At 43.9% G+C, this 22,537-nt stretch overlaps 1 protein-coding gene across 2 annotated transcripts in view; it reads right to left on the bottom strand.

Annotated features, from left to right (window-relative positions):
• The window catches only part of LOC111969510 (tyrosine-protein kinase CSK), a 40,224-nt gene extending 17,778 nt beyond the window's left edge, over positions 1 to 22,446 (bottom strand). Inside the window, exon 1 of one of the 2 annotated variants that reach the window (XM_023995686.2) lies at positions 22,230 to 22,446. The gene's annotated coding sequence lies outside the window, so the exon portion shown is untranslated. Of the gene's footprint in view, positions 1 to 21,825; positions 21,968 to 22,229 lie in introns of those variants that run through there. The other variant, XM_023995687.2, reaches the window with a different exon arrangement.
• Positions 22,447 to 22,537: the final 91 nt, after the last annotated feature.

Here is a 22,537-nt window from a genome sequence, read left to right as displayed (position 1 = left end):
ACAGGCAAGGTTTCTGAACCAAGGCAGGAAGGAGGATTACGTCTGAGAAATGAGCTCAACTCCAGCAGCAGCGCTGACGTACTGAGGTCAAACACAGAGCTGCTTAGAGCCCACTCAGCGAGTCAAGTTCACTGAAGGTGCCTACACACACAGCCATGTGAGTGACGCTCTATACCTCCGAGCGTAATCTTCTCCTTTCCCACTCATCCCCTCTATTCTTTTCAGCTCTCGCAGGCTCCCTGCTGATATCGCTACCATGGAAATCCACTGAGTGATGTAACACACTATAAAACCATGATAACTACCTCTTCGTATAGTAGAACACTCCTTTCTCTGCTGAGTTCAATGACAGTCATTAGGTGCTTCACACTAGGTCTACATCAACCCATTCACACTAGGTCTACATTTTTATTTATTTTGTATTTAACCAGGTAGGCAAGTTGAGAACAAGTTCTCATTTACAATTGCGACCTGGCCAAGATAAAGCAAAGCAGTTCGACAAATACAACAGAGTTATACATGGAGTAAAACAAACATACAGTCAATAATACAGTAGAAAAATAAGTCTATATACAATGTGAGCAAATGAGGTGAGATAAGGGAGGTGAAGGCAAAAAGGCCATGGTGGCAAAGTAAATACAATATAGCAAGTAAAACACTGGAATGGTAGATGTGCAAAGTAGAAATAGAAATAATGGGGTGCAAAGGAGCAAAATAAATAAATACAGTAGGGGAAGAGGTAGTTGTTTGGGCTAAATTATAGATGGGCTATGTACAGGTGCAGTAATCTGTGAGCTGCTCTGACAACTGGTGCTTAAAGCTAGTGAGGGAGATAAGTGTTTCCAGTTTCAGAGATTTTTGTAGTTCGTTCCAGTCATTGGCAGCAGAGAATTGGAAGAGAGGCAGCCAAAGGAGGAATTGGCTTTGGGGGTGACCAGAGATGTACACCTGCTGGAGCGCGTGCTACAGGTGGGTGCTGCTATGGTGACCAGCGAGCTGAGATAAGGGGGGACTTTACCTAGCAGGGTCTTGTAGATGACCTGGAGCCAGTGGGTTTGGCGACAAGTATTTAAGAGCAGTTGGAGCCCACGGAAGGAGAGTTGTATGGCATTGAAGCTCGTCTGGAGGGTTGTTAACACCGTGTCCAAAGAAGGGCCAGAAGTATACAGAATGGTGTCGTCTGCGTAGAGGTGGATCAGAGACTCACCAGCAGCAAGAGCGACATCATTGATGTATACAGAGAAGAGTCGGCCCAAGAGTTGAACCCTGTGGCACCCCCATAGAGACTGCCAGAGGCCCGGACAACAGGCCCTCCGATTTGACACACTGAACTCTATCAGAGAAGTAGTTGGTGAACCAGGCGAGGCAATCATTTGAGAAACCAAGGTTATCGAGTCTGCCGATGAGGATGTGGTGATTGACAGAGTCGAAAGCCTTGGCCAGGTCAATGAATACGGCTGCACAGTATTGTTTCTTAACGATGGCGGTTAAGAAAGTTTAGGACCTTCGAAATGGTCGGTAATCTGTTTGTTGACTTGGCTTTCGAAGACCTTGGAAAGGCAGGGTAGGATAGATATAGGTCTGTAGCAGTTTGGGTCAAGAGTGTGTCCCCCTTTGAAAAGGGGGATGACCGCAGCTGCTTTCCAATCTTTGGTATTCACAGACGACACGAAAGAGAGGTTGAACAGGCTAGTAAAAGGGGTTGCAACAATTTCGGTAGATAATTTTTGAAAGAAAGGGTCCAGATTGTCTAGCCCGGTTGACATCAATCCATTCACACTAGGTCTACATCAATCTTTTCACACTAGGTCTACATCAATCCATTCACACTAGGTCTACATCAATCCATTCACACTAGGTCTACATCAATCCATTCACACTAGGTCTACATCAATCTTTTCACACTAGGTCTACATCAATCCATTCACACTAGGTCTACATCAATCCATTCACACTAGGTCTACATCAATCCATTCACACTAGGTCTACATCAATCCATTCACACTAGGTCTACATCAACTCATTCAGAGCCAAGAAATACTGCTGAGAAAGCGACACCGTACTACAGACAACCAGAAATAAACTCCATTTTACAAGCACAGCGCTCTGCTGAGCCAACTAGTCGGAAAAACTTTACGCCACTCTCCAGTAAGTGTACAAAAAAACTCTGAAAGTAAAGCCATCAATCCAAAACCTCAGTACTCTTCTCTAGCCATCTAGTGTTGAATGAACAGTGACATAGAAATAATAGATTTGCTGTGGATACTACCATGTCATGCTTATGTGTGGTCAACAAGCACTAAGCAAGTAGGTACTGTATACATGTTTGCCAGAAGAGCCTCCCCAGATGGATAGCATTGCTTCAGCTACATGTGAAGTCTTCTTCAGGTGGAGAGAGATCATTCTGCTTGTGCAGTCAGCGTGCTACTGATTGTTTTCCTGTGCTGGCTGAAGTCTCCATGGCTGCAGCTGGTCGGAAGTGAACAGTAATTCACACTTTCAAAAACCACAAAAATCATTATTAGGCCTACAGTATGTAACAACTATGTCAGTGAGAGACAGTGTTGCGTATGTACCACATTGTGAAAACTCTATTCTGAGTAGTAAGCTAATGTTTCTCAACAGCATATGCAGGTTGCTCCAGGTAGAAATGGATGGTGCACAGAGGTGAGTTCACATTTCAGAACTCAACTACCTTACATGACCCGAGTGTCTGGCAGTGGCGGTCGGTGCCGTTCAAGATTAGGGAGGAACTTTTGTTTTTACTGAGCATGGCCTTATTTCTATTAAAGCATATTGGCTGCCTGTCCTTCATATTCCATATCAACGTAACGTCGATAGGTTTAGGCTACTAAATTATACTCTAAATTTAACCTTTACCCATCATGAGGTTGCTACAACGTAGCCTACAAATGAAAGTTCATAACATAGGTGCACAGGTCAAGAGACAAAATTGGAGTAATCAAGGTGAGACAGTGACACATTCAATACCGTCTTGAACACTCTTGCCTGCATCTAGCTGATATGGGGTGTAATCATTAGTCGAAACAGTTGAAATGAAAACAAAAATGAGTTTCCATTGGACAAATTCAGGTAGGTCCCTCCCAGTTTTATTCCGTTTGCTTCTATTTAAGACATTTTTGCAACAGAATTGGCAGAATGAATACACCCCTGACCTTTTGGGCCTTTAAAAACCTGCTGTATGTTAAATTGTGTGCGATAGCTTGGAAAATGACTCTGGATGACAATGTTTTCCTAAAGAATTTAAATCCACTTAGTTTCCTTAACACAATACTAATGATATCTAAATACTTGTATCATCCCAGCCCTAGTTGTAACCATATTAACGTTTTAGTCAACCAAAAAGAACTTACCTGTTAGTAATCCCACAGTCAAATCCAAGTGGACAATCACACAGTACAACAAGCAGTTACACCGGCAGGCCCTGGTGACAATAAATAAAACTGAAAGCTTACCTTGGCTTCACTTGGAAGAGTTGCAGTGTTGGATAGCCTTGGCCATCTAGCAAACATAAATAGCATTCCTCTCAGAGTCAGGTTGTCGAGTAGCTTTATTAAACTGCATTAGTTGGTAAATGAAAGGTAAACTAAGAAATATAGAGCTAGCGCTCACTCTCCCTGCACCTTCTCCTTAATTTGTTCACAACTGTTCAACTATCATCTTTGAGTCAACTACTCTCCAGAATTTATGCATTACAGTGCTAGAGCTATAGCTGTACTAGATTCATAACCTGATCCTTTGATTGGATGGACAAGATGTTAATTCTTACTGCAAGGGGTCTGATCGCTTGGACGACTTCCTTCAGAAGTCAAAATTACTGTGAAAGTCCATGGAAGGGGATGAGAACCATGAGCCTACTAGTTGTTTAAGTCAATGTAGCCAGAGGAGGACGGAAAACAGCTGTCCTCCAGCTACACCATGGTGCTACCATAGAGGGTGCTATTGAGGCTACTGTAGAAATTCATTGCAAAACAGTGTGTTTTAATCAATTATTTGGTGACATGTTGATGTTATGTTGGGAGGAGTTTCATGGTAGGCTCAGAGGTTGCAGGTGTGTTGGTGTGTGCTGGGCCTGTAGCACAGAGTTGGTATTGTAGAGTTTACTGGCAGCAAAGAAAGGTACAGGGAGAAATATGGAAATGTGACCTCCTGACTATGCAAATACAGAGCAACAGCTCACACTACAGTACACACATTCACAGCTCAGTGGAGGGGTCCGATGTTGACGAGACAACAAGTGCATAACTGTTCACAACAGATGACTCAATAGATAAGTTTTGAATGTGAAAAATTCTTTACACTATTGATTAGCCTAACCACAGCAAAATCACAAGATAAATTAACTATAAAACATTATGTCATTGCACAGAGTATGGAAATCACAAGTGCTATGCACACAAGTGAGAGATCATTAGTCTCTTTGCACAGACGCAGTGTAAACAATCCTATGGTGAGAAGCACAGTGAGTCCAGTGTCATGACTGGTGTCCTCACAGCATCTACGTTCTACTAGCCTTAGCCTAACTGAGTGAGGAGAACTGAACATGGACCCCCCCCTTGCAGAGCAGAGTGCACAGTGGAAGTTTGAGGCATTGTGCTCTGTTACGAGTGTTGGTGGTTCTAAAGCAGGGCACTGACAGACAGTATCAGGGTGCTAAACTGCTCCAGTCAGACAAGGCACATGCCTGGCTGTCACGGTGTTGTCTGCTGCCTCCCTCCTACTGTCCCTAGTAGCAGGAACCAGGAAGTGGGCTACAATTAGTGTTAGCGCAGTGAGACACGATGTGCCCTGAGATAAAGCAGCCTGGCTCCCAGAGTCTAATATGCCCTTCTGTTCTTTTCATCTGTCTGCCCTAATCCTGTGTCCCACTGCCCCAGCATCACAGAGAGAACAAACGACACAACGTGAGCTCATGAGTAACATGGCACTTCCACGACAGGACCAGGTCAGCACCCCTAGCACAGAGAAGACAGACACAGGTGACTCCAAATATCTCACATGGCAATTTCTCTGGCAAAATACTGTTTTAAAAGCTGGCAAGCTTCCTCAGGCTAGGTGTTTGTCAACGTCTACATAAAGGCACCACAAGGGACACACTATACTTACAACTGGGTTAGTTTCGGTATACAAATAGAATACACAAGCCTTTGATTGTGGGGAATACACAAGGCTAAAAGTGGAACAAGCGCAACAGCGAGAAGAGAATGATTATATTTGAGTGAAGTGATCAGCCTAGATCTGAATTCCTCTGTTCAAGAGTCATGTGGAGCAGCTATGGGAGGAGAAAGCCATCTGAGGGAGAGAAAGGAAAATACAGAGGAAAAGATGGTAGAGAGAGCGAGAGGCCTACAGGAAAATAGAAAGACAGAGGGAGGTATGTGGGCATCCCTTCGTAGTGCTCCACTCCACCACCTCATTAAACAGAGCACGCCTGGCTCTGCCATCTGCTGCACGCCACCTTTCCATCGCTCAATTCTCTTCGTTTTTAGACATGGTCCGTTCTTCGCAGTCCCACTGAAACGGCTGGACCCATCTGTTGTTTATCTTGTTCTCCTACTCTTCGTTTCAGGGGGATAGACAGATGAACAACAACAGGCTGACTACATGTGAGAGGAGAGGTAGAGAGCTCGTGTTCAAACTGCCGAGGTCCTGACCTGACCGCTTCAGGCTTCAGCTCAACTGTCAGCCTGGCCTGACTGGATCTCATCTAGGCCCATCAGTACTCTAGGCTAGGTATTCCAAGCCCATACAAATACTCACTACTAGACCTTAACCATATTACTATTACCCACAGATTGAAGGTTGAGACAGTACAAGAGAGCTGATGCTTTTCTTGTGGCCATCTGAGCATGAGACCTACACTCAGCAAATAGCCTAGGCCTAAGGTACTGTAGTTGTATTAAAGGCCCATAGCAGCCATTTTTATATCCATATCAAAATCATTTCAGGGTAACAATTATGTACCTTACTGTGATTGTTTAACACAATGGTCAACAATAAACTAAAATAGCTTCTTAGCAGAGACCAATTTCTCAAGCAAGATTTTGCTAGGACTGTCTGGGAGTATTCCGAGTGGGGAGGGAAAAACAAAACTAGCTGTTACTGGCAGAGAGGTTTGGAATGCTTTCTTATTGGTCTATTAACTACTTTACTGCCTGGTGATGTAACCAGGCAGGCCAAAACTCCATCCCATCAAAACGGACAGACATGTAGGCGGTATTTTCAAACAGCTCTTACACTAAAAAGGACATTCACCCTTTTAGTATTACTCCAAACTCAGTGTGGCAATATACAGTAGATAGTTAAAGTTGGAAGTTTACATACACTTAGGTTGGGAGTCATTAAAACCCTTTTTTCAACCACTTCACACATTTCTTGTTAACAAACTATAGTTTCGCCAAGTCGGTTAGGACATCTACTTCGTGCATGACAAGTCATTTTTCCAACAATTGTTTAGACAGATTATTTCACTGTATCACAATTCCAGTGGGTCAGAAGTTCACATACACTAAGTTGACTGTGCCTTTAAAGAACTTGGAAAATTCCAGAAAATGTCATACTTTAGACTAATTGACATAATTTGAGTCAATTGGAGGTGTACCTGTGGATGTATTTCAAAGCCTACCTTCAAACTCAGTGCCTCTTTGCTTGACACCATGGGAAAATCTAAAGAAATCAGCCAAGAAAATTGTAGACCTCCACAAGTCTGGATCATCCTTGGGAGAAATTTCCAAATGCCTGAAGGTATCATGTTCATCTGTACAAACAATAGTACGCAAGTACAAACACCATGGGACCACGCAGCAGTCATACCGCTCAGGAAGGAGACGCGTTCTGTCTCCTAGAGATTAACGTACTTTGGTGAGAAAATCAATCCCAGAACAGCAGCAAAGGACCTTGTGAAGATGCTGGAGGAAATAGGTACAAAAGTATCTATATCCACATAACCTGAAAGGCCACTCAGCAAGGAAGAAGCCACTGCTCAAAAAACGCCATAAAAAAGCCAGACTATCCTTACGTGCAGTTGCAGACCGTAAAGATCGTACTTTTGAGAGATGTCCTCTGGTCTGATGAAACAAATATTGAACTGATTGGCCATAATGACCATCGTTATGTTTGGAGGAAAAAGAGGGAGGCTTGCAAGCCGAAGAATACCATCCCAACCTTGAGGCACGGGGGTGGCAGCATCATGTTGTGGGGGTGTTTTGCTGCAGGAGGGACTGGTGCACTTCACAAAATAGATGGCATCATGAGGGAAAATTGTGGATATATTGAAGCAACATCAAGACATCGGTCAGGAAGTTGAAGCTTGGTCGCAAGTTGGTTTTCCAAATGGACAATGCCCCCAAGCATACTTCCAAAGTTGTGGCAAAATGGCTTGACAACAAAGTCAAGGTATTGGAGTGGCCATCACAAAGCCCTGACCTCAATCCCATAGAAGATTTGTGGGCAGAACTGAAAAAGTGTGTGCGAGCAAGGGGGCCTACAAACCTGACTCAATTACACCAGCTCTGTCGGAAGGAATGGGCCAAAATTCACCCAATTTATTGTGGGAAGCTTGTGGAAGGTTACCTGAAACGTTTGGCCCAAGTTAAACAATTTAAAGGCAATGCTACCAAATACTAATTGAGTGCATGTAAACTTCTGACCCACTGGGAATGTGATGAAATAAATAAAAGCTGAAATAAATCATTCTCTCTACTATTATTCTGACATTTCACATTCTTAAAATAAAGTGGTGATCGTAACTGACATAAGACAGGGAACTAGGATTAAATGTCAGGAATTGTGAAAAACGGAGTTTAAATGTATTTGGCTAAAGTGTATGTAAAGTTCCCGACTTCAACTATATAAAACAGCAAAATCATGTTTATGTCTGCACTGGGCATTTAATACCTCCAATATAACACCATAAATTCCAAGGCGGAATTGCCAGGGAACTCACAATATTATCACCATACTTAGGTGCCGATGCGATATGTATTGCGATTCTATATGTATTGCAATTCAATAGTGCGATTTGATGTTCCAAACATATTGCTCACTGCTGCAGAGAAACAAGAGACCGCATGAGACAGTTTTGATCTGTCATGGAAATACAAGTGCTGAAAACATGTTGATTCCCCATTTTAAAATATTATGGAGAACAAGCCATAGGATTCAACATACCAGAATTTTGGCAGCGGTACAGCCGACTAGCTCTACCTTGCAAAAAAAACATTTTATTTGTATTATTTATTTAGCCTAGGCTACGCACACACGGAGTCAAAGTATCAATATATCGTTAAGCAGCTGTATATCAACCCGCCCCCCCCATCACTAATAAAATTCCCCATCCTCTATTCCATTTGTAGAAAAACATGGTGTAGAGTGAGCGTGTCAGAAAGTCTCACAGGAACGACATGTAGGCAGCAGTATGCACTTGAGTTCAGTACAGTATGTCATGCAGAAGAAATGGAGGGGGTTGATCTGAGTAAATGTGTAGCCTATTTTGACAGCACAGTCATAGAAGGTGAAAGGCAGCAAGAAACTCGTTCCCTTCAGAAGCTGCAGACGAGAGAACGAGAGACCGTCTATTGTGTTAGCAGCAGCAGAGCCGCCGCAGCAGCAGAGCCACAGCAGCTCTCTTAGCTGTGGTCTCAAACTCAGCACATGCAGGCAATTTGCTAATCTCATTCTATTTATAGCCTCTGCATATCCAGGAAAAGTGAGACTGCATTCATTTTCATAATTGCATACATTAGGTGTGTGTGTGTGTGTGTGTGTGTGTGTGTGTGTGTGTGTGTGTGTGTACGTATGAGGGGATTCTCTCCTCCCACAGACTGTCAGAGATGCTACAAAGGAAATTATTCTGGGGAAGGTGGGCAGACAGCTGGAGGGGGTGGGGGCTGGAACCCCTAGTTGTCAAGCAGCATGGAGGCAGAGGGAAGGGGAGGAATGCACGCTAAGGAGAGGGTGACGAAGGAGTTCATTGAACAGAGACAAATCGAGGCAGAAGGAGCTTGAGCCATGAAAGGGGATTTGGGAGGCTGAGACAGTGTGAGAGCGAGTGAGAGAGAGAAATGACTGCGCTCGGTTCTGACAGAAGGGTACCGGCACTAGCAGCCAAATAGACTGCTGCAGTGTCTTAAACACACAGCGAAGCAGTCTGCCTGCCTCAGTCAATGTGCCTCACTGCACAGCTCCCCACTCCATCTACAGGAGAAGCCAGAGTAATAGGTGACAAAGAGCCTCATCACACACAGCAATGAGAGGGTTCAGCAGAGCAGGGTCCTGGTACAACAATGCAAATCACTCATCTCCAACTGACAGACTGTGGCAGGGGAGAGTGAGGGAAGAAGAGTGACAGGAGATACAGAGGAAGTGAGGAAGATGTACAGAGAAGAGAGGTTGTGGGGTGAAGGCCTGTCCCGTGCTGCTGTGGTAAAGGCTTCAGTGCTGCAGTGACAGTGAGTCCTTTACATTTTAGTAATTTAGCAAAGGCTCTAATCCAGAGCGATTTACAGTAGTGAGTGCGTACATATTCATACTTTTCTGTACTGGTCCCGTGAGAGTTGTTTCACTCTGATACTAAACATGAATAATGGAGCCACACCCCGCGGCCCCTACACACACAGCTAGCCTGTGAATAATGAATCCCTAAACAGACTTCCATTAGCACCCTCCACAGAGACTCACATGCACGCTCACAGAGTGGAATTGAATTCTCTTCCTCATATATCCTCTTTAAAAAGACAGACTAGGCTCCTGATGAGATAAAAGTTAATTGTGGTAGGCTACAATACATCTAATATAAATCTTTGTGAGACAAAGATAATGTCAATAAAGATATTCAACAAATGAATATCAGAATGAACAAACATGCTTCATTGTAATGAAGGCAACGCATTATTGATAGGGAAATGAAAATGGTCAAATGGTGCAGACATTAGGGTTTAGTGAGTGCAAGACTGCAAGTCCTTGAGCTCCAGGTCAGGACAGTGTGCTGAAGTGTGTTATATCTCCTCTAGTCTCTACATATGGCCTAGATTCACACAGCCCACATCAAGTCACATCACACTCAACATACTGTCACACAGCCAGAAAGATGCACACAAAGATATACCAGAACAGACACGCGAGCATCGTATGCTTTGGTATTCAGTTATTTTCTTAATACCGACTTTGTATGAGCGGAGCTGTGAAGAGCTCATCTCAGAGGCAAACCATTCATCATTACTGATATAAAGAATCCTTCTCTCAATTACATTATTATACCCCACGGGGCTGCATGCAGTCTCCTCACACAGAGGTGCCAAGACGCCAAGCAATGTGTGGACAAGTCTTCATTTGAATCTCAAGCAACCAACATTAAGAAACACATAACAATATTAGGGGGGAAAAAGCAAGCAGATGTCTCAATGCTCAAGGGTGTGAAGACAGGTAGGGTTGGAGAGAACTTAAAACATGCCCAAAGGTAGTAAAATGAAAGCAATCTTATCTTACACCCAATGACTGTATTAAAGTGACTTGTGTGGCAGGCAGAATTGATCCCATTAAGAGAAGAGGGAGAGGCTACATGAGATTCCCCAGGCTGAGAAATGGAGTGCGTGCTGCACTGAGGCCTGGTTTTGTTTGACCTGCATAAAAAGAGGCCATCAGAGAAGGTGTGTGTGAAAATCTGAGATCATAAGCCTAGAGAGAGATGCTTAGAGGATTTCTGCAAAGTAACCTGCAAGGCCAACAGGTTGTTTATGACTAGAGGTCGACCGATTAAATCGGAATGGCCGATTAATTAGGGCCGATTTCAAGTGTTCATAACAATCGGAAATTTTGGACGCCGATTTTGCTATTTTTTTTTTTTACACCTTTATTTAACTAGGCAAGTCAGTTAAGAACACATTCTTATTTTCAATGACAACCCACCGTTCCTAGGCTAACTGCCTTGTTCAGGGGCAGAACGACAGATTTTTACCTTGTCAGCTCAGAGATTCAATCTTGCAACCTTACGGTTAACTAGTCCAACGCTCTAACCACCTGCCTCACTAGGAGCCTGCCTGTTACGCGAATGCAGTAAGAAGCCAAGGTAAGTTGCTAGCTAGCATTAAACGTATCTTATAAAAAACAATCAATCAATCATAATCAATCTAGTTATAACTACACATGGTTGATGATATTACTAGTTTATCTAGCGTGTCCTGCGTTGCATATAATCGATGCGGTGCGCATTCGCGAAAAAGGACTGTCGTTGCGCCAACGTGTACCTAACCATAAACATCAATGTCCTTCTTAAAATCAATACACAGAAGTATATATTTTTGAACCTGCATATTTAGCTAAAAGAAATCCAGGTTAGCAGGCAATATTAACCAGGTGAAATTGTGTCACTTCTATTGCGTTCATTGCACGCAGAGTCAGGGTATATGCAACAGTCTGGGCCGCCTGGCTCATTGCGAACTAATTTGCCAGAATTTTACATAATTATGACATAACATTGAAGGTTGTGCAATGTAACAGGAATATTTAGACTTATGGATGCCACCCGTTAGATAAAATACGGAACAGTTCCGTATTTCACTGAAAGAATAAACGTTTTGTTTTTGAGATGATAGTTTCCGGATTCGACCATATTAATGACCTAAGGCTCGTATTTCTGTGTGTTATATTATAATTAAGTCTATGATTTGATAGAGAAGTCTGACTGAGCGATGGTAGGCACCAGCAGGCTCATAAGCATTCATTCAAATAGCACTTTCGTGCTTTTTGCCAGCAGCTCTTCGCTGTGCTTCAAGCATTGCGCTGTTTATGACTTCAAGCATATCAACTCCCGAGATTAGGCTGGTGTAACCGATGTGAAATGGCTAGCTAGTTAGCAGGGTGCGCGCTAATAGCGTTTCAAACGTCACTCTCAGAGCGTCACTCTCAGACTTGGAGTAGTTGTTCCCCTTGCTCTGCATGGGAAACGCTGCTTCGAGGGTGGTTGTTGTCCATGTGGTCCTTGTTCGAGCCCAGGTAGCGACGAGGAGAGGGATGGAAGCTATACTTTTACACTGGCAATACTAAAGTGCCTATAAGAACATCCAATAGTCAAAGGTATATGAAATACAAATCGTATAGAGAGAAATAGTCCTATAATAACTACAACCTAAAACTTCCTACCTGGGAATATTGAAGACTCATGTTAAAAGGAACCACCAGCTTTCATATGTTCTCATGTTCTGCGCAAGGAACTTAAATGTTAGCTTTCTTACATGGCACATATTGCACTTTTAATTTCTACTAAAACTTTTTGCATTATTTAAACCAAATTGAACATGTTTCATTATTTATTTGAGGCTAAATTGATTGTATTGATGTATTATATTAGGTGTTCATTCAGTATTGTTGTAATTGTCATTATTACAAATAAAAATATTTTAAAAATCGGCATCGGCTTTTTTGGTCCTCCAATAATCGTATCGGTGTTGAAAAATCATAATCGGTCATCCTCTATTTATGACTGTACAATAGTCTCACATACTGTGGGTGAAGATAACCTTATGCACAAACACTGGTCCAGACTTAACATAAATACAGGCCATTGGCATTTCCATGTCTACAATGGAAGCATAGGTAGACTTAACTGTCATGCATTGCAAAGCATATAGCTAAGACAAAGCACTGCGGTTAAATGAAATAAAATCACATTCACATGGTTGGCAGATTTTTTTATTTAACCTTTATCAATGCAAGTGAGTTAAGAACAAATTCTTAGATGTTACTGTGAGTGTAGCGAAATGCTTATGCTTCTAGATCCGACAGTGCAGCAGTATCTAACATGTAATATCAACAATTCCACAACAAAACCTAACACACAATCTAGTAAAGGAATGGGATAAGAATATATAAATATAAAATATGTGGATGAGCAGTGAGAGCGGCTAAGATGCAATAGATTGTGTCGGATGCAGTATACACATGAGATGAGTAATGTGAGATATGTAAACATTCTTAAAAGTGTCGTTATTAAAAAGTGACTAGTGTTCCATTTATTAAAAAGTGGCCAATGATATCAAGTCTGAAAGTAGGCAGCCACCTCTCTGTGCTAGAGATGGCTGTTGAACAATCTGATGGCCTTGAGATAGATAGAGAAACAGCTTCTCTGTCTCAGCTTTGATACACCTGTACGGACCTCACCTTCTGGATGGAAGAGGGGTGAACAGGCAGTGGCTCGGGTGGTTGTTGTCCTTGATGATATTTGTTGCCTTCCTGTGACGTTGGGTGTTGTAGCTATCCTGGAGGGTAGGTAGTTTGCCCCCGGTGATGCACTGTGCAGACCGCACCACCCTCTGGAGAGCCCTGCGTTTGTGGGCGATGCAGTTGCCGTACCAGGCGGTGATACAGCCCGACAGGATGCTCTCGATTGTGCACCTGTAAAAGTTATTGAGGGTTTGAGATGACAAGCCAAATTTGTTCAGCCTCCTGAGGTTTAAGAGGCGCTGTTGTGCCTTCTTCACCACACTGTCTGTTTGGGTGGACCATTTCAGTTTGTCAGTGATGTGTACGCCGAGGAACTTAAAACTTTCCACCTTCTCCACTACTGTCCCGTTGATGTGGATAGGGGGATGCTCCCTCTGCTGTTTCCTGAAGTCCACGATCATCTATTTTGTTTTGCTGACACCACACAGAGCCCTCACCTCCTCCCTGTAGGCTGTCTTGTCATTGTTGGTAATTAAGACTACCACTGTAGTGTCGTCTGCAAATTTGATTGAGTGATTGAGTTGGAGGCGTGCATGGCCATGCAGTCGTGGGTGAACAGGGAGTACAGGAGGGGGTTGAGAACGCACCCTTGTTGGGCCCCAGTGTTGAGGATCAGCGGAGATGTTGTTTCCTACCTTCACCACCTTGGGACGGCCCATCAGGAAGTCCAGGACCCAGTTGCACAGGGCGGGGTCAAGACCCAGGGTCTCAAGCTTAATGACGAGTATGGAGGGTACTATGGTGTTGAATGCTGAGCGGTAGCCAATGAACACCATTCTTACATAGGTATTCCTCATCCAGATGGGATAGGGCAGTGTGATGGCGATTGCATTGTCTGTGGACCCATTGGGGCAGTAAGCAAATTGAAGTGGGTCTAGGGTAAAAATCCAACAAAAAGAGAATTTTTCCCCCATACGTCTACAGATGAGACAGTCACACTTCATATACAATGTAGGCCATAGGATGGTAGCTAGCTAAATCCACAGACACAATGAACAAAACACTACCAACTTCAAGCTAGCTAACCGCTGTAGCTAAACTCAGCAAAAAAAGAAATGTCCTCTCACTGTCAACTGCGTTTATTTTCAGCAAACTTCACGTGTAAATATTTGTATGAACATACCAAATTCAACAGCTGAGACAAATTGAACAAGTTCTACAGACATGGAATAATGTGTCTCTGAACAAAAGTGGGAGGGTCCAAATCAAAAGTAACAGTCAGTATCTGGTGTGGCCACCAGCTGCATTAAGAACTGCAGTGCATCTCCTCCGCATGGACTGCACCATATTTGCCAGTTGATGCTGTGAGATGTTACCCCCCTCTTCCACCAAGGTACCTGCAAGTTCCCGGACATTTCTGGGGGTGGAATGGCCCTAGCCCTCACATCCAACAGGTCCCAGACGTGCTCAATGGGATTGAGATCCGGGCTCTTCGCTGGCCATGGAAGAACACTGACAGTACTGTCTTGCAGGAAATCAGCCATACTGCTCATTCTGTGCATGGTGGCATTGTCATGCTGGAGGGTCATGTCAGGATGAGCCTGCAGGAAGGGTACCACATGAGGGAGGAGGATGTCTTCCCTGTAATGAACAGCATTGAGATTGCCTGCCTGCAATGACAACAAGCTCAGTCCAATGATGCTGTGACACACCGCCCCGGACCATAACGGACGCTACACCTCCAAATCGATCCCGCTCCAGAGTACAGGCCTCGGTGTAACGCTCATTCCTTCGACGATAAAACACGAATCCGACCATCACCCCTGGTGAGACAAAACCGCAACTCGTCAGTGAAGAGCACTTTTTGCCAGTCCTCTCTGGTCCAGCGACGGTGGGTTTGTGCCCATAGGCGACGTTGTTGCCAGTGATGTCTGGTGAGAACCTGCCTTACAACAGGCCTACAAGCCCTCAATCCAGCCTCTCTCAGCCTATTGCGGACAGTCTGAGCACTGATGGAGAGATTGTGCATTCCTGGTGTAACTCGGGCAGTTGTTGTTGCCATCCTGTACCTGTCCCGCAGGTGTGATGTACCGATCCTGTGCAGGTGTTGTTACACGTGGTCTGCCACTGTGAGGACGATCAGCTGTCCGTCCTGTCTCCCTGTAGCGCTGTCTTAGGCGTCTCACAGTACAGACATTGCAATTTATTGCCCTGGCCACATCTGCAGCCCTCATGCCTCCTTGCAGCATGCCTAAGGCACATTCACGCAGATGAGCAGGGACCCTGGGCATCTTTCTTTTGGTGCTTTTCAGAGTCAGTAGAAAGCCCTCTTTAGTGTCCTAAGTTTTCATAACCGTGACCTTAATTGCCTACCATCTGTAAGCTGTTAGTGTTTTAACAACCATTCCACAGGTGCATGTTCATTAATTGTTTATGGTTCATTGAACAAGCATGGGAAACAGTGTTTAAACCCTTTACAATGAAGAATTGTTATTTGGATTTGTACAAATTCTCTTTGAAAGACAGGGTCGTTTCTTTTTTTGTTGAGTTTAGCACTGACGTAATTAATTCACAATGGATTAGCCTGTTCCCATTAAACAGCTGCCCGTGTTAGCTAGTTAATAAGGACACTGCACTGATGTGCTAGCTAGCGAATATGCTAACATTAGCTAGCAAAACATTTGGCTATGGGCTGGCACTGGCAGTTTGGGATTATGGAGCGTGAATTAACTTGTTTCGTCATTATCTTGCTAGGTAGTTATCTAGCTGTGGCCATGTGGCTAGTATCAACAAGGGATTTTTACCAAAAAAGCAACATTAGCGCAGAGCTTGGAATCTAGACCATAAGCACGGATAGGAATTGCCAAACAATGCTACTGCAACCTTCTGGTTTAGAGTATTTTAACAAGGCTGAGTGGCTGATGAATTCCAAGGTCTTTGCTGTGTGAACACAAAAAAAAGGGATTGACCGCCGACACACTGTTCAGAGATGCTAAGTGCCTTCGGCAGGCAAACGTTTGACAATCCTACCAGTGTGTGAGCTTTAACATTTACCCAAACTCTACCTGAGTCCTTGCCTCACCCCAATGAGGTTAATGCTGTAAAACAAACCAACCAACATCTACCAGGGTCAGAACACGCAGAATGACTGTCTGGCACATTATAACATTTCCCAGAGGCTCAGAGGAGTTGTTTGGGGAGAAACTGGCGATGGCAGGGGTTTATTTTCCCCAAAGCTGACCCTGATATAGTAATGCAAAGGCCTGGAAAGATGCAGCAGCTAGGCAGCCTGTCAGCAGAATGCTGTGTGTGTGTGTGTGTGTGTGTGTGTGTAAATAGCAGAGCAGCACTGTTCAAACTGGACATCAGCTCTCCACCCCAGCTAGGTGGACTGTCCAATACCAGACATAAACCACTACAAGAGCAGTGTCTGACAGTCAACTCATTTCCTGAAGCAAATTTTTTTAGACACAGGAAACAAAATTAGCATACTCAAAATTGAAGACGTTCCAGGAGTTGCGTTTGAAGTAGTAACAATTACTGCAAATAGTAATTATAGCCATTTGAGGTGTCAATGACACTGCTAGTTGACACACTCAGTACCCCAGTCAAGGACTGAAGAGAGCTTTGAGAGAATTAAACTAGTGCTGCTTTTCTTAGTAATATGGGTGATAACACAACGTGGCTGTACAGTGGTAGGTTTTCACAGAGAACATGACCAGCCCCCCACCATAGCAGAGTAGTCTGAAAGATAGACTGCAGACAAGCACATCACTAATCATGCTCGGACTACCAGAGCAACGGTCCTCCTTTTGTATTAATCAATAGCTGCTGCAAGTTCTCCTTGTTTTCCCAGAAACCGTTCTCATGTTTGAGCTCTTGTCTTGGTTCATCCTGATTGGCCAGCTAGCCCTTGGATGAGGGCTGCCTTCGGCCTGATTGGACTGCTGTTGAGTCAAACGTGCTAGTTCAGAGGTGACTTGTAAGCTGATAAAATCCTTTGTTGAAATCATATCTGTTTCAGGAAGTAAACCTAGCCTGTAACCTGCATCATTATCAAAGAGCTCAAAGATGGTGTCAAGTAAAACTATTAAAATAATTCAAATCTAGACTTTTATAAGCGTCTACTGATCCATTGTTGAGAATTCCACTGTCTTTGATGCTGGTTGTTATTTGAAGTTAGCTTGTACAAGTTGGCCTGAAATCCATCAAACAGCAGATGAAAGTAGATGGCTTCCCCACTGAGACAGATGTATCATCTAGGACTTATCCCATGTTCCAAACAAACAGGTCAGTCTCAACAGTATAGTTAGGCTATATGAGTCTACCCCCCACGGCCCCCATCAGTTACATAACCACCAACATCATATTCTCTCCCTTTCATTGAGGGCTCCTCAAATCCAAAGTTACGCATCTACCATAGAGCTGCTCGTAGGGAAGTGCGGGGAAAGCAGGGGAAACCCCAGGCTAAAATACAGGACAGGCAAGCAGCATACATCTCTTCCCTGCAGTGACTTCACAACACTTCCTGCTAGCTTGGTGACCACAGGGCCAGAACAACCTCAGCCCTGTGTGGACAAGACAATGAGGGTCACTTATTAATACCACATTCCCAACAGAAATAGAATGACTAAAACAGGCAAAGCCCCCCCAGACCAGAGCAATTTGACAAAACACTCAATATGGCTGACGTGCAGGCTAGGCCTAGCTACTGATAACATTTCAATGATATGCCCGCTCCCAGATCAAATGCCACGATCAGAGTCCATGATGCCAAACAAGGGTCAGCCATCATCCTCATCAGTTTAACAGCCAGTCAGTCAGGTTAGTCAGCCACAGCCAGCCCAGTACGTAACAACATAGTGTCTTAATGTGAGCCCTTCTGCATGGCTCCGTCTGGAGGAGGAAGTGACCTTATGTTCCCATCGGCTCAACATTTATCTTTTGCTCATTAATTCAAATCAGCTCCCACAAACACAAAACCCTGACTAATGCCTTCCAAAGCCAAACATTTGAATAATTAACTGTGGCCACCTGACAGTTCACACAATAGGGGGTTGCAATGGTTTTCTAAAACAAGTTTGTCTTAAAACAGGTTGGAAACATAGGAGAGAAAAGCAACAAGGGATAGATGGCATTCAGTGACTGAACTTCAATCACCTCTCCTATAAATCTGTCAACTATACTGAGCTTTGGAATGTCTCTCAGTGCTGTCTTTAAAGCATCACTTCCTGTTGAGTGATTACTGAGATTTAAAAAAAGTTTGGGTTGCAGCAGGTCTCAGATATGGCAGGCAGTGCTGCTGTCAGCTTGTCAAGTTAACTACCCTCACCTCTGGGGGCATTCTCACCATGTCACCCTTTCTCGGTGACATACACACACAACGGTTGACCTGGGAAGGCAACAGTTACTGAAAATAGTGGTGTGAATGTGATTCTTAGTCAGTGCACCTGTGTCTTAAAACAATAACCACTCTACCAAAATCTGTGTAGGAACTTTTATAGAAGTAAAGAAGATGTGTGCTTTTACACAACAACGCAAAAACTCAATTAGACAAATAGCACCTTAAGCAGTTATTCTAATCTGGGTTTAGGGTCAGATTGGTGTAAAATGATTCTCAGCAGGGAGTGAGTGTCTCACTGGGTATCAGTGTGTGTGTGTCAGGCCAGCGGCTGTGCTCTCCTTAGAAGTGTGAAGGTCCCTGTGGCTGTCCAGCAGGTCCAGTAGCAGGAGATCCATGCCCATCTCAAGGAGCAGCCTGCCTTGCCAGCCGCTGCCCAGATGGAGATGCTCGCCCACTGTGTTTGTGCCTCAGACCGCCACCACAATGCCCCCATTCTGCTGGGCGGTAGGCAGGGCCGGAGGGGTCTCGCCCTCCCTGTGGGCCCCAACAACACTGCTCCTTCCTTCCACAGCTGCTGGACAGAGAAGGAGACACAGGAGCAACAGAGGAAAAGAGAGAGCAGGGCTAATATGGCTCTCTGCCACCTCTACTCCCATGTTACATAGAGACCACAGTGACAGGGTTGTTTTAATGACATAGAATAATATGAAGCTGAATAATATGAAGCTGAATGGCTACAAGGCCAGGCTCTTTGAAAGCTGCACACTGACTGCAGTGTGTGAAAATAATTACAGTGCATTGTAGTACACTTATGGTGGTAATACTAAAACGTGTTGTTAGTATGACATGGTTCTGATTGGATAACTTAAATTGATCCTAGCATGATCCACCACATACAGAAGCCAGGGGTCAGAGTGCATGTCAAACACCATCTAGGCCTAGGCTACTTCTCTCACCATCTTACTGCTAGATATTCAAGAAACAGAATGTAGCTCAAATGCATGCCCCTGAAGTGCCTTGTTGAACGAAACAGCAGGGGGCGTGGGGCAATTTATTTTCCTTCCCGACCACTAACAACCCGCACAGGCACTGCTCAGACAAGCAACAACTAACCAACTCATTAATCTCAAAATGTCATTGCTCCTCTAAAAACAACTTTGCCAAGCCAGCTTAAACTGACTGAGGATAATAGAGGTAAAAGGGAATAAAAACACAAACATCTAGGTACGCTAGTCTAGTGCCCACCAGATCATGTTAATGCCACTTTCAATTGAGGAATACACAAATCTACAAAACAAAAACGAACATGCAGTTGGGAGGAAGATACATTTGGGAGGAGAAAAAAAATAAATAGAATGTGGTAATTGTTTAAAGGTCAGGGTCCTTGGCCTGTTGGCCAGGCTTAAGATGTCTAATGAGAGCGTGTGCAGCAGACAGAGGAGCAGCAGCCATTACCTCCCTTCCTGCTGAGTGTGTAAGCTGAGCTCTGAGATACTAAATACTTCATAGAGACAAGGGAGAGCAGAAATGAGCTTCAGCTGACACCTCTAGTCTTCTTCAGCCTGCCCTGCTCAGTGGCTAATGCAATCTACCATCAGTCAATCAATACTGCAGAGTGAGCTATTGACAAAGAGCAGAGGAAGGTGTATTGGTGGTTAGTGTGGTCGATGTATTCCGTACCTGCATGGGTCTGCCTCAGGGACAGACCCAATCTACTGAGGCAGACCCATGCAGGTACGGAATACATCGACCACACTAACCACCAATACACCTTCCTCTGCTCTTTGTCAATAGCTCACTATCAAACCAAGGTGCATGAACACTGGAGCAAAGTGAAAGACAGACTGGTTGGTTGTTTAGGAACAAAACCCGAGGAGTGCTCAACTATGGAGCCAAACAGACAGGGTTGGCTTAGATTGTAGACAATGTGTATATTTTGTGTCCAATGTTAATAAAATAATTACACAATGAGCACTTTTCTCAAATACATTGCTACAGTTGTTGGTTAACTAGCTAAAGAATTTCAGCCATATTAGCACCAACATAAAATCAGTTAAAACACCTCAAAACAAAGACATGGGATCAGTAAGATGAAATGAGCCACTTACAATTCCCACATGGTAATTTCTTGTCATTCTTGCAAGCAATCTGGCCATCCATAATCACAACACGCTGACTTCTGCCTCGTGGAAGCGTGCACGTCATTTTCATGACGTTGTCAGCTAACCTATCTATTCTGCAACTCTGGGTAGCACAATAGAAGTTTACAAGCAAACCTTTTAAAAACAGTGCCTTTCGACAACTGCCTTCATCAGGGTATCAGTAGATGGTCTGCTTGCCTTTACCCTGTCAATTCAACCTTGTGCCCTTAGTGCACACTGGTTCACTTACCTTGAGGAGCAGAGTGCACACTTTGGGATAAATGGGATGCAAACACTCACTCAGCCTCCATGCACCAGGTGGACACCCCAAAAAGGCTGCAGAAGGCCCAGCTCAGACAACATACAAATCCCAAACATGTTCCAGTCTGGTTTCCAAGTACATTGGAGGATAATGAATGCCAGGATCATCTCCTCCCACCATCTTGATAACAGATTTTTCTCTAATGGAAAACCCAAAGCTACAATAGCATGCTACATTACACTTTGCACTTAATAACCAGATAGTGAAGATGGGGCATTTGTTAGGCAGAGAAGTGATTTTGTTAATTACTCCTCTGTGATGCCCAAATTGTTCATGTGACCGCCCATGACCCCTGAAAAGTAAACTAAATATTTCACACTGCATTCATTATAGGCTTTTGACGCCTGTTTCTTTAAAATGTAACTGACAGCACATCATGCCAAGTACAACGAGATTCTGGTGCTTTGTCACATTCACAATATTATACTTTCAATGGCATGTAAGCCTACAGCCTAACTAATGCCACAAGAGACAATCAAAACAACTGGAAATAACCAAATGCTATAGCTTCTGATTATCGCTACGGCTCATAATAACTTGTGGCACAACAAGTTGAGGTTACATGGTTTCAGACAGGCATGCCACAGCACGCGATAACATGTGGTTACATTGCAACATTTAGGGACAACAATGTTACAAAACATGTGTAGATAGAGGATTGATTACCACAACATCCAAAATCACAACAATGAACAAATCCCGAATTGACAGATATTAGTTTGGAACACAGAACCAGTCACCCACAACAGTGTAACTAGATTGAGCTGTGCACGAGGCCAGGCGATTAACAATATAATTCAGGCATGCAGTAACATTTTGCCTTGCGGACAGTAACATACCCACTTCCTGTCTTGCTTGTCGTTAATGCTGAGCTGTCAGCAGCCACAACACAGAAAACTCAGACAAACTACCCGTCAAATAACCCGTTGGTTCCATCAATTGGCTGACCCTTCTCGTCCGGGCACCAGTCAGTCAATGCGACTGATCGAAGGAACGCGGAGGTCGCTAATGTAGCTAGCTAATAGCACCGGTTAAATGGGTTGAGCCGTTTGTTGAGCCATTAAAAACCACTTGGAATTATATTAAGCTAATAGATGTAGTTATAACGGCGGTAAGAAACTAATTACAAAAATACAAAACCGCCTAATTTGACATTTTCTTTCAAATTATTGGGAAGCTTTCCGGGCTGAGATGGTATTGCAGCACAGCGATAGAGACACTGCTTGAGTGTACAACAACTCACCGTAAGCTATCGCTTTATGTTGACCAGATGTCTTTACAACTTAACGCGGCAGGCCATGAAGATGATGTATGTTATTGCGAGCATCCAGTTTGTCTGAAGTAAAAAGAAGAATATCCCAATTTGACGTTTGGACGCTCTCTCTATGCCGAGTTCGCACAGGCCTCGTAAATGAAATGGATGGCCTCCCCCTCCTTCCAACCAGCAGCAGTACGCATGCGCTAATTTATTGGCAGCAACACACAAGGGAATTTCAGCTGACTGAAGAAGTGTGATCTGTGAGCACGACCTTGTGGTCAAACCAGTGATGT

Source organism: Salvelinus sp. IW2-2015, linkage group LG10 (assembly GCF_002910315.2).
Source record: "Salvelinus sp. IW2-2015 linkage group LG10, ASM291031v2, whole genome shotgun sequence".
Lineage (NCBI taxonomy): Eukaryota > Metazoa > Chordata > Actinopteri > Salmoniformes > Salmonidae > Salvelinus > Salvelinus sp. IW2-2015.
The sequence above is the reverse complement of the archived record's forward strand: the minus strand, read 5'-3'. Positions and strand labels throughout refer to the sequence as shown.